This window comes from Raphanus sativus, chromosome 6 (assembly GCF_000801105.2).
Source record: "Raphanus sativus cultivar WK10039 chromosome 6, ASM80110v3, whole genome shotgun sequence".
Taxonomy (NCBI): domain Eukaryota; kingdom Viridiplantae; phylum Streptophyta; class Magnoliopsida; order Brassicales; family Brassicaceae; genus Raphanus; species Raphanus sativus.
Genome location: NC_079516.1, coordinates 29,202,626 through 29,208,625, shown reverse-complemented (window position 1 = coordinate 29,208,625; position 6,000 = coordinate 29,202,626). Strand labels below are relative to the sequence as shown.

Below are 6,000 nucleotides of genomic sequence, written 5' to 3'. Positions count from 1 at the left end.
TAAATATTTGAAATTAGACAATGTAAAATGACATGGTATAAATGCTGCATGATATATGCCACTCATTTTAGAATTAATGTGTAAATATTATAAGTTTATTTTGAGTATAAAATATGGTGTATAACATTATTTTATGATAACCATAATGTTAGGCGATAATATATTTAGAGAAGAAGTATCTATTTATATAAAGAAGAGTTCCCTCTCTTCAGGATCCTCCACATCAGCATCCACGTCATAAACTCGAAGTTTGTGGAAGTGACACGTGTTCCGTCTACTTAAAACACCGCGTTTCTTAACTGTGTACTAATTTCACGGACATCTGCTACAATTTAAAGTGGGCTCTATAAAAAATCATATGGGCTCATAATGCAAAATATAAAAAAGAGTTCCCTCTCTCCAGGATCCTCCACATCAGCATCCACGTCATAAACTCGAAGTTTGTGGAAGTGACACGTGTTCCGTCTACTTAAAACACCGCGTTTCTTAACTGTGTACTAATTTCACGGACATCTGCTACAATTTAAAGTGGGCTCTATAAGAAATCATATGGGCTCATAATGCAAAACTAATAGCTATGGACGTTTTCAAATATCGTCTTCTCGGCTTGCTTTTAGGGTTCTTTGTACTGAAGATTAGATTAGATTGAACTCCAATGGAGGTTGTATGGATCAAATTTTTGTTTGGATTCACTGTGTCGGTCTCCTTCATGACGTTTCGTTCCTGATTCATCTCCTCCTTTACGTTATGTAGTTAAGTGTTCATCGCCCATTAACATCGTTCTTTACTACTTGGACCCACTCACCCACGATTCATCATTCAATACTTCTCTTCTCCTTCCTAGGCGGTGAAAACTTCACCTATAAAAAGGTATGTCTTCTTCTCCTTTCAAGGCTTATCCCACAATTTTATAGCTAATCCTCTTCATCAATTTCAATGAAATCAAATATCCCAGCAATTGTTTGCAAACAAAACGGTGAAATCCAATTTTCTTTCTAAGGTTATTAAGCAACCCTAGATTTTTTTTTCAGTCACCAAGAATAAAGTCGATCGCGATCTCAAAGCTAGGAACACCGGAGGTTCTGCTCTGATGAACAGTTTATGACGATGAGTTTCTTATTAGGTAAAGCTCACATCACTTATCTGAATCGCTGATACTCTCTAGAGACTTAATTCTTACTCTCCACCATCTGGATTTAGCTCTTACCTTGGTCCAAGCTGCTCCGGAACCATCGAATCCATTGGCAAGGAAAGTCCTTCTCTTGCTGGGAAGTTGGAAACCAGTTAGGTATTACTGAGTTTACAACACTGTGGTTAGGGATTATGACACTCATCTGTATTAAGTTCCCTTGAGATTTTTTTTTTGAAACAAAACTAAAAGTTTCCTTTTTTGAAACAAAACTAAAAGTTTCCTTGAGATATGTGAGCTTGATTATAAGATTGGTGTGAATATGCTGCTCGGTTCTCATATTTATGTTCGTAGTGACTTAGAATTCGGTAATACAACAATTGAGTTAGTGTTAGAGAGATTTCTGGTTGCAATTGGTCTTGATTTGTTTAGTTGTTGATTAATCTTATTCCAGTTTGTGATTGATTGCTTCAAAGCCTCTACTTAAGCTTAGATCAAATCTTCAACTTCTGGAACTTTCTCTGTCTTAGGATTGTGCTCTTCTTTCTGGAGGAGGAGGATAAACAGAAAAAGTTATTGTACCAATTCGAAAAAATCTTCCTAAAAGATTCAGCAGCTTTCCATAAGGTGGTGCTTGGGTTCCTTGGAGTGGAAGAAGGCTTCTGAATTCACGTAAGTTTGCTTCTTCTCCTTTTGTTTCGTGATGGTCCTTTTATACTTACTTTAGGCTTATTTAATCTTCTTTTTCACTACAAATCTCTCTGCATATTATCTTCCTAGATATTCAGTTATAGTTCTTGGCCTAACTACGTTGAGTGAAAATATGTAGCTCGGGGTAGGAAACATATTTTGAATTAGGATTCTGCTAAAGAACGTTTGGAATCCAGCTTTTTATTTACTTCCATGCTTTCTATCTAGTGGGTAATTTTAGAATCGGAACCAAGATTAGATCTGGCTCTAGGTTATGATGATGTGAACGGCGAGCATCCGAAATCGACACAGTACTCAGCAGAAGTTTAGCCTCCAGAAGCAACTACGACGGCGATGATACTGTCACGATGGCTTACTATGATGCTAGAAAATCTTTGGAGCAAGACAGAAAAATAGCAACTATTTTTCGCCAGCACCTTCGAGAGGAACATGCCTAGAACACAAATCAGTGTTGGTTACAAATGTTACAGTACTCATGTTTTCTACATGAGTGGAAGTAGAACTGTAGGAGTAACATCATGAGCCGTATCCATAGCCGAAACCCATTGCAGAGAGTATGATGAGATGCCAGAGGATCTTACCACGCACACAAGACAAAGGCCAGAAAGAGAAATGGATGGTAGATATGGTGACTACGACTTTGTCTGTATTGCAAATTGCTTTCTGGTCCATTAAAAAAACTTTTAATTTATTGTTTTAAATTCTAAATGGCTCTCTGTTCTTTTTTTTGTCAACCCTTTTATATTTATGGCTCTCTGTTCATTTATTTTGAAGTATATAATGAAAAAAAAAATGAAATATACAAGGATATTCTATGAAGCAACACAAACAGATAACTTAAAACTTAAATTACTTTTCCCAACGTAGTGAAGAAAAGACCGAAAACTATAGAGAACTTACACATGAAAACTTACTTCAAACCCAATACGGCGAACCCGGGTTCAAACCCCACCGGCCACACGGATATGAGTTATTGCTTTCGACTCATTTGAATGCCCAGGAGAGGGTCTATCCGTGGGCTGTACCTCCACCCGGGGGTTAGGCTTGTGTCATCATTGACCCGGGTTTAACCCTTTTATGGTTAAAAAAAAAAACTTACTTCAAATATTTGAAATAAGGTGCAATACGAAGACAGTAAAAATTCAGCGTACATAAGGTCAACCCCAAATTTTAAGGCGAGAAACGTACAATATCTCCACTGTTGAAAACCACTCAAACGTTTCGATTTTTTTTTTGTTTTGAGAAAAGATACGTTTCGTGTTGTATGATTCAATTTTAAAAACATTAGTTTAAGCCTAAACGCCTATGTGATTTGATTATATAAAATAACAACATTGTTAAGGTTTTTGTATTGTAGCCAAAAGTCATTTCTTTTTGTTTTTCCAAGTGTATACACACTTATTAATGAAGCTGTTAAGGATCAAGTGTAAAATATATTCCGTGAAGCTGGTGAATCCACTTGCTTATGACTCGAACCGTGCTAAAGTAGATAAACACATGATAGAATGAGCTAAGCCATAATATGGAGAATGTGAAGTGTCTACTCTTAGAATATTAGGAAAGTATGATATGTCTGAATAAAGCTTAGTGTCTTCGTAGGGTGAGCATCCGATTCAGAAACGCAAGAGAGCTAATTCAGACAACAAAATATATTTTTTTAACTTTTGTCTAAAGAGTTTGGTTGTGTGTTCTTAAGATAACTCTTACGAAAGTGAATAAAATACAGGTCATTAGTATCTAATTTAATCTAAATTCTAAAGCACAAGTAGGACTAAACTCCTAACACTCACTGTACACACAATACAAAATCTCCATGAAATGCAATTGTTGGCATGACTCTACCGTTTACTGCGTTAACCAATACAAACCAAACTCAAAATACTTATTACCTTACGGTCCACTTCCACTTAGCTAATATTTTTGCTAGAACAATATAAATCTCACTAGCCCCACAAAAAAATACTACTACCAGATTTAATCATATAAATCAGAGGTCCACAACGATAGCCAATAGCCAACCTATAGAACTCATGTTATTTCCCTCGATGCACACTCCTCAACCAAAATCGCACTCTATTTATCATATGCAGCAGACAATCACAGTTGATTAAATAATAAAAACCAACTACAATAACTCAAAAATAATTCAACGAACATGATTTTATTTTCAATCGATTTAAACTTGACACAAACAACCAACAACAACAGAGTTGCAAACCAACCCCTATCACTGGATTTGCATATTAACAATCATATATTCGTAATAAAAAATATAAATGTAACACATCCCGCCCGTAGGGCGGACCGACCATAGGGCGGACCGACCATAGGGCGGACCGACCATAGTCTATCTATATAAAGAAAATAGGTCTCTCTTCTAATAGAGACACGTCATCAATTAGTTTAACCTGGTTGCAACACCTGTCCTTTTTTATTTATACGCTGCATTTTCTTTGTAGTTTAGCGTATGGTTTGGTGGGCTTTCTGTTTAGTCACGATTCAGCCCGATAACTGACATCACCCATTCTCCCAACAGTCTAATACGGCTATGGAGTTTCGAGATGTTGAATCCATTCCGACTCTTTGTCTTCTCTCCTAACCAACGGAAACGTTTCGCCTAATTGATTCGTCACCTTTATCATATTCCTTAACTCTATCTGCAAGGTGGTTCTTTACTCCTATAAAAGTAAGCCTTCTTTTCTCTCAATCATACGCTTTTGTCGCCGTAAAAAAGAGAGAAGCTTTAAGAAGGCTACGCTCATGGCAAAACCGTTACTCAGGTGAATCAATTCGTTTATGGATTACTTCGTTTTGTTTCATCCGATCCGAATCCATTTTGGGTTTTTCATTCGATCCGAGACATTACTGGATTTCTTCATTCAATGATTATCATCGCTGCTATATTGCATGGATCAATTTTTTTTTGTAATGCATCTCTAATATCTTTTGATGACTGATACTTACATATATTACTCTAAACGTCACTGATTCTATTTCTCTATTGGTGACGCTGATGATCTGAAAATTACTGTGAAGAGCACTAAGAAGCTTTGTACTGTATGTTCTCCTCTTCTGTTTAGTTCATTTGATTTGATGTTTTTTCATATGCGCGTTGAGCTTTATTTTTGGGTTCTTTAGGTTATGCTTGATACTATGGACCTGAGTTGCAAGTTATCAAGAATTCAGAGAAAGCTATTACTCTTAAAATTGATGGATTTGTGACTTTCACACTGAATCAAGATCAAAAGAAACCTCTTCTATAGTCCTTCCCATTATTTAATAAGCTTGCCATCGTTCATTCACTATGATAATGAGATGATATTATATATCTAATCAGTGGTTTAGTGAGTTTGCTTATAGTTCATGTTTGATGTTTTCAGACAATGAAGAAAGGAGATCATCTTTGTTGGGCAATGCCAATACCTATTCACTGGTACTGAAACAATTTCAGTTTGGCTTGAGGTAAAAAAAGTAGAAGCACATGAATGGTCTCTATATTGAAGTCTTAGACAGTTGACTTTATATTTGGTAAAAAAAACAAAAAAAAAAGTCGTTTGGATTTTTCAAAGATTCTATTTTTCCTCTGTTCTTTTCATTCTTCTCCTGGTTTGTCTTCTTGATTATAAATCACAGAAATTTTATATAAAGTTGACCACATCGAAACTCTGTCATGACCACAGTCTTGGATATTGATGATGAAGAAATCTCTTAGATCAGAAATCGTCCTGCTGTTCATCTGGAGATGTGAAAGGTATAGTCTTAGTGACTTAATAGAAACCTTAGATCAATTGTGTTTTATAAGACAGATTTGAATCGCTTACATTACTGTATAAACCAAACAAAAATCAGAATAATTCTTCAGTGTAGTATTATTTCTGAACAATAATACAAAATCTATCTTAAGCAGTAACTTCTTGATCTTTTGTAAAAAGACCAGAGGCTGATGTGCTCTACATATTTTGATCAATGTTCAGATCATGACTCAGGAGGGTGATGAAGATGAGGTTTAGCAGGATGAGATGGTTGGGAAGAACCCTGAAGCAGAGACGAAAAGAGAACTGGAGGAGAAAGAGATGGATAATGCCGCGACAAGGACTTCACAACTGCTATAAAACAATACTCCAAAAAAGCATTAGATAACAATGAGAGAGATACAGAAA

At 35.9% G+C, this 6,000-nt stretch overlaps 1 long non-coding RNA gene across 4 annotated transcripts; it reads left to right on the top strand.

The window, feature by feature from the left end:
* Positions 1–542: 542 nt before the first annotated feature.
* On the top strand, positions 543–2,606 carry LOC108807025 (uncharacterized). 4 transcript variants are annotated; one of them, XR_008935021.1, is made up of 5 exons: positions 543–661; positions 754–870; positions 1,032–1,123; positions 1,201–1,288; positions 1,660–2,606. It is a non-coding gene; the product is annotated as an uncharacterized LOC108807025 (long non-coding RNA). The 4 variants fall into 4 exon arrangements; XR_001942644.2 differs by having other exon boundaries at positions 561–870; positions 1,660–1,801; positions 2,048–2,606; XR_001942645.2 differs by having other exon boundaries at positions 557–870; positions 1,201–1,283.
* The last annotated feature ends 3,394 nt before the right edge of the window (positions 2,607–6,000 follow it).